This window comes from Pygoscelis adeliae, unplaced genomic scaffold (genome assembly GCF_000699105.1).
Source record: "Pygoscelis adeliae isolate BGI_AS28 unplaced genomic scaffold, ASM69910v1 Scaffold63, whole genome shotgun sequence".
Classification (NCBI taxonomy): Eukaryota; Metazoa; Chordata; class Aves; order Sphenisciformes; family Spheniscidae; genus Pygoscelis; species Pygoscelis adeliae.
In genome coordinates this window covers 4,312,352-4,322,425 of record NW_008824414.1, presented here as the reverse complement: position 1 = coordinate 4,322,425, position 10,074 = coordinate 4,312,352, and the positions used below count along the sequence as shown (strand labels likewise).

The 10,074-nt window shown below is 34.1% G+C and overlaps 1 protein-coding gene across 1 annotated transcript in view; it reads right to left on the bottom strand.

Annotated features, from left to right (window-relative positions):
• CHD9 (chromodomain helicase DNA binding protein 9) overlaps positions 1–9,741 on the bottom strand; it is a 92,136-nt gene extending 82,395 nt beyond the window's left edge. The window contains exons 1-2 of the mRNA XM_009320846.1: positions 9,659–9,741; positions 7,838–7,926 (exon numbers count right to left, since the gene is read on the bottom strand). The gene's annotated coding sequence lies outside the window, so the exon portion shown is untranslated. The remainder of the gene's footprint in view (positions 1–7,837; positions 7,927–9,658) is intronic.
• Positions 9,742–10,074: the final 333 nt, after the last annotated feature.

Here is a 10,074-nt window from a genome sequence, read left to right as displayed (position 1 = left end):
GGAAAAGCAGAGATACCATTTCTTCTATTTAAGTTGCATTAAGTAAGATTCTGAAAAACTGTATTTTATCTCACTTAAAGACATAATAGAACTGTTATTTAAAGGAAAGACAAGAGGATGAATACAGTGATACAGTCAAAGATGAACACAGGAAAAGAACTACCTTTTGTTCAACAGAGTTTACTCACTTATCTAGTTTCAAAACACAAGTTGTTTTTCTTTTTTATTTATTCATAATATGACTGAGTGATCACCAGTGAATTAGTTTGCAATCAGGGATTTCAGGCAAGAGGAACTGAGAAGGATGGTTACTTTAACTTTAGCCTAAAAACTTCCCATTCTGTTTGATTACACTATGAATGTGCAAGTGAATGAAAATGTGTCTCTGTGATAACCTACCTCCCCAGATAACTAGTAAACCTCTAGAATAGAGGAGCAATCACTTTAAATGAGCATCTCCATGGAATAATCATTCCGTTATCCTGTCAATACACAGATCTAATTACTATAAAGAAAAAAGGAAAGAAAACGGCCACAGCTTTTAATTCCTGACCCTAGTACTAAAGCTCACCTTTATGCTGCTCTCCTCCATTTCAATTGCAATTCTTCATTAATGAATTCTCCTAAGAATAAAATGAGTATAGGATCCTTCCAGAAATGGACACCCTGGAAGTGCGAAACATTCTCTGACGGACAAGGTTCATGTTGAACCTATAAAGTACAAACTAGCCTTTGACAAGCTGATGAAAACCTGTCCTGCTTACACTTCTAGTCCACTGAAAGTATTGTGACCATAGTCAGAATAAAGCCTAACCTAAATTAATAAACCTTGTTGAGGGTTTGGGTATATAAAACTTCTGGTCTACACAGAAAAAGGACAGATGGATCCTGTATCACACTGAAAGACACCAATTGGTGACATCTATCATGTATGGATTGGTATGAGTGTTAATTACTACGAGTATAGAGAACAAGCATACTATAAAAAAGGCACAGAAGCTCAGGAAGGTGACAGCTTAGCATAACAAAGGAGCTGTGGATTCCAGATAATACCTGTACAACTTATTGCTTAAAGTTAGTACTTCCTGAACTCCCAAGGTAAAGGAAGCACAAACAAAAACTAGACCCCATTATCTTCTAACACTGATTAAGTTGTCTGCTTATGATTAAAAGCAACAGAATGATGACTTTCCCAGTATCAAACACCTTCCAACAGATGATAAACCAACATCAGGATCCAGGCAGATGATGTGGCATGGTTTTAGGTTTTTGTAACATTTGTAATATAACCATCTCTCATCTTAGAATATTTCAACTCAAAAGATAAGTCGGGGGAAAGCTATTTTAAAAGATGAGAACCAAGTCAGATTAAGTACAAGGAAAGAATATCAGAGACACAGAACAAATGATTTAATTAAAGAAACCCCCATCTGGGGAAAGACAGATGGAAATTATGGTAGCCATGTGTAAAATGTCATGTTCCAGGCTACGAAGGATTCTACTGTTAAAAACTCAAATTTGAAGCCCGTATCAATAAAAGTTTACATATTGAGAGTGAGTATAAATAGCTCAGCAGACTGCATATAGGACCTTGGTTATGCCCAGAGATAAACTATATTTCACTGTGATTTGTAAGGAGGGCTATTCAATTTGTGCTAACTTGAAAAAAATAGGAAAAGAAAAAAAAAAAGAGATTTCTTCTGTCTTTAATGATATTGATACAATAGGATGTACTTTTTTTTTTCCCACACACATAGGGTAAGTGACATGTGGGCCAGCTACTCCATAGCAATTAACTACTATACATGCTCTTGAGTTTAACTACATAGTAGTCTAGAACTCTCGAACAGGACTAAAACAACCCTGTATTGGAAACACACATACCAGAGAATCACTTCATGTTTTATTGATTACTGTGTACCTTTATAGTAAAAAAATGGGAAAAAAGCATGCATAACAGCTGGCATCACTGCAGTTGCAACACAATAACTCTGAGCTTGCCTCACAGAAATTTGCTTTTCTGCTCAAAACCCAAGAAACACTTTTCATCTTAGTTTTTCATACTTTCTTTCAGCATAAGGAGAGGGAAAAAAGGGAGGAAATAAGAGACAAATAATACAAACTCTCTTTTTAAAATGCAAAGGCTTTATAAAACAAGTAAATCTTAGTAGGTATAAAAAGGAAGCATAACCTGAAGATGTCAGCTTCACTTTAAGGATCCAAGCAAGATGGATAGCCCAGATGAACTTCCAAACTGAGAAATCTGAAGGCTAGATACATGAGAAACCTCTCCAGGCTAATTAGACCAACATAAATTTATTATGAAGAAAGCTTCTCTGTAAAGAGGAGATCATGAAGTGACAAAAAACAAACCAACCAACCTGTTTTGGAAAGGATACCACTGTAGATAGCCTAAACACAACTCTGTTGCAAAGACACCTTGTTTTTTTGACCAGAGAAGAACTTTTACTCCTAGCCTTTTTCTTCAGTGTCTACAGTGTCCAAGCTATGCTTTTCAGCCCAAAGAAAAGCACAGCTTGGAAATTCAAGGATATTTGATTTGGAGAAACTAGCCTTTCACACAAAGTCATCTTCCAAATTTATTGAGCAATTGTCCTTTTTGTTTCTCTCTGCTGTGCTTGAATATGAAAACATTAGATGCTCAGCTTACAAATTGTGAAGGCATACGAAGGCAAACTGTGCTGCATTTCTGAACTTAAGTGGCATGCAAGTATTATTTTTCTGCCCCTTCCTTAAAAAGCCCCATACCTCTTCACATCCAACTTAATGAAACAAAAGTTCTGACATGAAAACTTTACATGCTTTCTGTAAGTAATTCTCTTCTCGATGTCCTTGCTCCCTCTTATATAGAAAATTATGGCAACTACAATTATGTTTTAACACACTTTCATCCAACCTTCTCCTTTCCCAAAGAGATTTGTGGTACCAATTCAAACTTTGGACATGCTTTTACCTTCAGCTGGCAAAAAAGCTTTCATGGAAATAAACATTTTGAAGACTTTCATCTATTGGACTTGATGACTACAAGTTTAACAATGCAATGGCAGCCAGTGTTTTATAGTACCAGTTCCAAAATACTTCTCATGGAAGATAAGCTCCTATTGGAGCTGCATTTCAATCAGAATGGGGAAACTTGTTTTGAATCCCTACTCAATAAAGCAAACTACAGTAAAAGCAGCAGAATGTGTAAAAACAAAAAGGGGGGGAGGGGGAAGAGGAGAAAAAGAGCTCTTCATTTTTCCTTAAAGAAAATCTTTGCTTTGTCAAATCAACACAAGCAATCACTGTTATGACAAATAATTCCACTTTACAGCTACCTAAAATTTTATTTCTCTTAGTAAATACAGTTTGACATCTTTGTGCCCTCTTACATCAAGAATTTGTGATGAAGTTACACTTCTTGTAAAAACGAAATTAATTTAATACTATGTATGTCTAAATTCTCTACAACCATTGTATACTGATTTAATATTAATCTTTGCCCAGTTTAAAGTGAGCAAGATCCTTCTACAACATTGATGCCTAAGAACTACTTGGACAAATTCTAGAAAATAACATGAGCACCACAACAGAAGTACAACCTGACGAAGCAATTGGAAGACTATGGTGGTCGTACTTGAATTTAACAAGTTACTGCCCCCTATCAGCTAGAATTGCTTCAACAATATTTACCAACTATATAGGACATTTGGTAAATTTGTAGTTTTCTGCAGTGGACTTTTTTTTTTTAAATGCACTGGAACCCACAGACATTCAGCAGTTTCTTACTAGTATTTAGTTTCTCCCTTTGTATTTTAAACTCTCCACTCTGTACCAATCCAGCTGATTTTATGTAGAAAACTAATCAACAGGAACTACTACTACAGGGCAACTACTAGCTAATGGCTAGATAACAAAGTCATACATTAGACTCATTATTCTGAAAAAAAAAAAAAAGTGGGTTTTTTTTTCTTTAAAAATAACATGATGTTTTCTAAAATTAATTACCAGGATATGTCAACAGTATTCCCCAACTTCAGCTGAAACACAGCTCAAGATTTGCCATCTTCAGATATGCTGAAGCATCTAGAATTTAAACACAGAATTTTTTTCAGATTGCCAACTGTATCATTTGACATCTGACACGAAACATAGCATTTTCTCCAAGAAGTATCAAGTTATTCTGCAAACATACTTGAATCAGAACAGAAACATCTCCCAGTTCTTCGGGTTTTTTTAAGTCTGGTCACTATTCATTAAATAGAACACCTATACTTTCTTCAATCTACTAGTTCTTAATGTTAAGACATCTATTTTAAATTAAAGATTTAAACCAAAGTATTAGAACAGGGGACCTCACATTAAAATAGATCTTACGAGTCCAAGTGAATGAAAAAAACTACTAGTATCTGCTTAACCCATGCTTTTCATTTAAAAGCAAACAATATTGTATTCTGTATGGTCTAAAACTTGTAATCTTTTCAATTACAAACAGAATATACATCAATGCACTACTGTTGTTCCCTCTTAATCTGCAAAAGCAGATCTCACATACTACTTCTGTAATTCTAACCTTTTTAAACTAAGATCTTTTTCAAATTTTACTTGTTATATTCAATACCACTTAGAAATGAAACTGGCTACACTCAGCCCCGTTTCGTTCCTTTCCTTAAGGAATCCAAGCATGTTTGTGTGCAAGAAGAATGAACCAATACCAGCGCTAGGTTAGGAAACTGAGGTTTCAAATTAACACGGTTAATGCAAAGGGGAAAAAACACTCCTTGCAAAGGGGAAAAAAAAAGGAAAAAGAAGAAACTTTCTCCATTTTGGTTGCCCATCAGAGTTTAACAACAACCCTTTATTCTTGTCAGAAAGAAAGACCAAGAAGAAATAGCCTGAAAGTCTCAAAGAGATGATCCCCTCTTATACTACATTAGTGTGCAGCAGATCTGAGTTGCAAAAAGACAAGCTGTAGTTACAGATACAAGCAAGAGCAGTAATTAAGGGAACGGTACAAAATTTAAAGACCAGAAGAAAAGGAAAGATAGATTAATTTTACAGAATACGTCGAAAAACATTGAACGCATAAGAAAACAGAATGGAACAAAGATATCAAATTTTGCTTTCAAAAAAATGAAGTGGGAGTAGCAGTAAAATACAAGACAATAAAAACTACTGATGTGTTTTATTTCATTAATTGCATTGTTGATTACTTTTGATGAAGTGACAACAGAAAACAAGCTACTCTAGTTATAAGCAAGTAAATCAGGTAAAGATTCAGCACATGACCATGACATCCACACTTCTATACTTTGATAGACTAAGTATCACTGCTTCACGTGATTGATGTGTGACAGGACCATAGATAAGAGGAAGGCAGTGACTTTGATGGCCATTTTTCACAAAAGAAGTTGAAACAATGGCTATCCAGACAAATAACAGAAGCTATCTCAGAAAGAAGCTAGCGACAAGTTAGCAGACAGAAGGAATTATAACTGAAGTCATAAAAGCATGACATAACAGAAATCCAGACTACAGGTAAAGAACACAGAAGGGGTAAACACAGACAGTCATTACTAGGGAAGAGTTTTACATTATATGCATGCAGAGTGTTGGGTTTTTTTGTTTTGTTTTAGTTTTTTTTTTAGGAAAGCAATGCAACCAGGCGTAACAGACTTGCTTCCAAACAAGAGATCTGCCAGAGAGACTAAAAAAAAAATCTCTGTATTTTCTAAGTTCTGTGTAGCATACAACAGCATGACAAGTTTGTGGCTTTGTATGATCTGCCCATCTATTAGCAAATGGAACACTGTGTCAAAAGAGGTAGACGATACAGTATGTTAAAAAACCGATCACTTCTGCAGAATATTCAGAAATTATAGAGACATTCCCTCCCCAATATTAAAAAAAGGCAATTACACTACCATTATTTGTCAGATTTAGTTATAATTAAAGCTTTGGCCAAGTTAAAAAAGCTGCAGTAAATTAAATAATACAGAAGTTACTTCCCACTGATGCGCCAATATAAATTATATTCCATTATAGATTTAAAGATCAATGTACATGTTAAATTTAAAATGCACAAAGGGACAGCACAATTTCCTCAGAATCCCAGAAATGTAGAAGATTAAAAAGAGGACATTTAGACATTTAGTAGAGATGGAACTCCTTTATTCCCTAACAGAAAGGAGTAAGTAAGTCTTTATACAAGAGTGCCATGGTATCTGTAGCTAAATATGGATTGAGAAGATGCATTTTCTCTTATTGTTATCACTAAAATTAGGAGAAAACTTGTTTGGGTAGCCTGTTTCATTAATTAAAAAAAAAAAAACACATCCAATTATATATATAAATACACATTATTTTATTTTAAAATTGCTTTTCATCGGTATGCATTCATAATTATTTTTGAGTAATTAGCCATCCCTTTAGTAAAATCATACCCTCAACACACCAGTTTCGTTTAGAAATTGAAGATTAGGAAGAGAAAGATTTGAAATTGATGGTCCTAAACTAAATTTTCAGGACTAGGTTCCAGTCCATGGCTACAGTTCCAACTCTGAGTAAGAGCACAAAACTGGAGAAACTGGCTTGTGTGTGCTTGTCATAGTAATTCAGAGTAGTGCGTTGTCATATCTACACTTGTTTTGCTTGCACCAAACACCTCATGTAACTGTTTCCCCCTCTACTCCTCAGATGTGTACAAACTCCCTTCTACCACCTCTCCTCCTTTCTCCCGAAGCAGGTAGCCTCTGGGAAATAAGTATTAAAGATTTATAGGAAAAAAAAAATATTCAGTAACTGTCAATTGTTATGGTCATTCATGAAAGTTCAAGTCAACCAACATGACAGAAGACATTTCACTTGGCAAGAAAATCTATCTTCCAACGCAACTAAAGACAAATTTCTACCATTCTCAAAGATGTTTGCCTTCACTGTGAACGAGATGGCTTCTTTACTGAGAATAGCTTTGCTTAAGCTGAACAGAGCAAAACCACACCAAAGAGAAAGTATATCACAGAACTCTGTGTAAAACAGCATGATATCAGAAAGTGCCACAGCCTATGTTTGGGCCACTTACTATACTTTAACATCCATTTTAACATTAATTTTTAACTCAAGGTAAATTTCTAAAGTCTCAAAATGATATTTCAGCAATCAGTGCTTAATATATGGAGAGAATACTTCATACATGACAACTTTTTATAATGTGATCCTAACTATTTTATTTAGAGACCTACAAAAATTAAAAGTAGTAGTAGTATTTAGAAAAATTCGTGTTTTCTAGTGAGATTTTCATGGTTGTTTTGTTTCTACTGTTTTGAAGTGGGGGTGTGTAATACCACAAAGTTTCTTCAGATAAAAATATGGTTTATATTATTGAAAAAAGTGTTGTTGTTTTTTTAATTCCACAAAAATCATATTCTTTCCTTTTATTGCTTTCCAGGACGGAGTTTCTTCAAAGAACAACTCCAAATTCAAAAGTTGTATGGCGAGATGCCCAATTAAAGCCTGTAGAACTGTTGTATATCTCAGATCGCAGACCAGTTTTTAAGTTATTTACCTATATACCACCATGCTGTTTCTCTATCTGTAATACTAAGAATTAGAGTGATTTAGTTAGAGCACTGATATTTAGATATATGAATTCCGAAGTTTAGTAATTAGCTTGGGTCAAAATTAAGAGCTAGCAATGGCACCTAAAGAACCCTATACTATAATAAGTATCTGATTAACCTAGAAGACACAAAAATAAGTTGCTGCAATCTTCTAAATTAAAAAGATATCACAAGATATTTAAGGAAAGGGCCCAAGTCAAGATAAAAAATATCCTTACCCATGAATATAGAACACATCTCTTTAATGAAGAATTAAGAAGCTCAGAGATGTGCTTTAAATCCAGATAAATACCTCATCATTAGAGACCTGAAAATGAAACACGGTAAACAAGTCACACAATAACTAACTTCAGGAGTATATATTCAAATACAATACTTTAAACTCAAAAATTTAACAGATACCATAAAAATAAGAACACCAGAATTAATACACTATCACTAGTAGCCCTGATTTTATAAATGTCTGATAAATGGGCAAGTAAAATGCCCATTTTGTAGGACCACTGAAAAAACCCCAACTCTACGAACCTCTAAGGTTGAAAGGTAGTCTGTGCCAGAATGCTAAAAGTTTTAGGGCAACTTTAAGACACAATATAAGGACCAAAAAAAAGGCTTTGAGGTTAGGTTTTAAACCTGTCAATGCAAAAAGCCCTGTACATACTATCTTTTAACAGCAGTATGCTATTACACACTGACAGATGCATTTGGCAATAGGAATTGACACTGCCTTTCTAGGGGAACATACTTGCATGAGTTTTATCCTACTGCTTGCCTTAACAGTAGGTAGAGGAGCTCAACTTCAAGAGCTTCTCTTTTAAATTAGAGAGGCTTGAAAACATTACACAGTTTACGGGAAAATGTGCATGGGGTGAAAGTAAAGGCTTCTAGGGCCTGTGTGTAAAAGCCTCAAAGAAAAACACCCTCTAACATTAAAAGACAAACAAGAAGTTAGTATATGAACTTGCATTCTGTACCAGTGTGTTTTTCCATAAACAATGCTACCCTTTCAAAAACATGATCATTCACTCCAAGGCACAGAGCATCCTCCAATTCCAATAAATACAGATTTCCCTCTACCTAAATATAGTTTCTTGATGACAAACTCTTAAACACCTTTGCAAGAAGATTAATACAGTTAAACCTTTGATCTTTATTAAAAGATAAGATAGCATGTATCACTGCATTAAGAAGCAGATTTTAACACAAAGATTATTTCTTCTGCCCACATCTTTGACACAATGTTGCAACACGTCAAAGATATAAATTGGTTATAACAGTTATCAAAAGCCTGCAAAGTTCCAGTAAAAAAATTTATTCGGTGCTAATTTGGCACATAAATTATTACATTTACCCTCCTTTTATTACTCTGTAACTTCAAGACTTATTCCAATGTTGCTAAACTAAAATGTCTCTGCTGTACATTAATAGGCACACTTAAATAATGTGCAGATTTTTTTCTAAAATTCATAAACAATAGGCATGTGCCCAAAGACATACTTAGGTGAAGGTTGCTAAAATACTTCCATCGTTGTTTGCTATCTATGTGAAGTGATACTAATTTTGTACCACTACAGCCAGAAAACTTCCTCTAGTTGTTCTCTTTTTCTACACTGGAACTCCCATCATGCAAAAGTCCTCTTCCCATCCAGAAAGTAGATTCAAATTTGAAGTTATTTAACTGTCAGGTTTTCTGCAGCATTTCAATATATTTTTTAATTCCTAAACTTATCCTTATTTAAAAGTTTTTTGTTGGCTAAACAAAGTTACAGTATAAAAGGTTTTACAATATATAAGTTTACTGAATAGAAGCATTCAAAAATTTATTTTTAATTGAAAAGAAAAACTGAAAACTTGCAATCAAGTAATTTCTTCTAGCTCTAAGAGTTCAACAGTAAAAAAAGAAACCTAATTCACCTGTAACTACCATATAATACAAACACTATCTTAAGCTCTTGACTATTCAAAACACAGCTGTTTTGGATCCTTCCTCAACTGGATTCTTCGTGAATCCTCAAAATAAAGAGAAAAAAGTTTCTTACTCTTTAGGACAGTGTCCACTTGCTTGAACAGCTTCCAATATGGAGACAATTGTGGAGTACTTAAAAGTTTGAAAAATCCTATGTTGAAGAGAAGGAAAAAACATATATAACTAAATATACATTCACCAGATCTACGATACATTATTCTAAATATAAATTATAAGAAATACTTCAGATAGTGGAAGAACCACTGATGATTATACTAAGTGCCAAAAGAGAAATACAAAAGGAACTTAAAGCTTTCTTAAGAAGCAAAATGGGATCTACCTCTACAGATTCTCAAATAAGCTATATTGCATGTGAACTTTTAATTACATAAATATATATATGTGTATATACCTGTTAAATGAGATATGGTAAAAAAATGTTCTGTAAGTCTCCTTCTTCGGAAGACAGTCTTAATGCTTGCTTTTAAA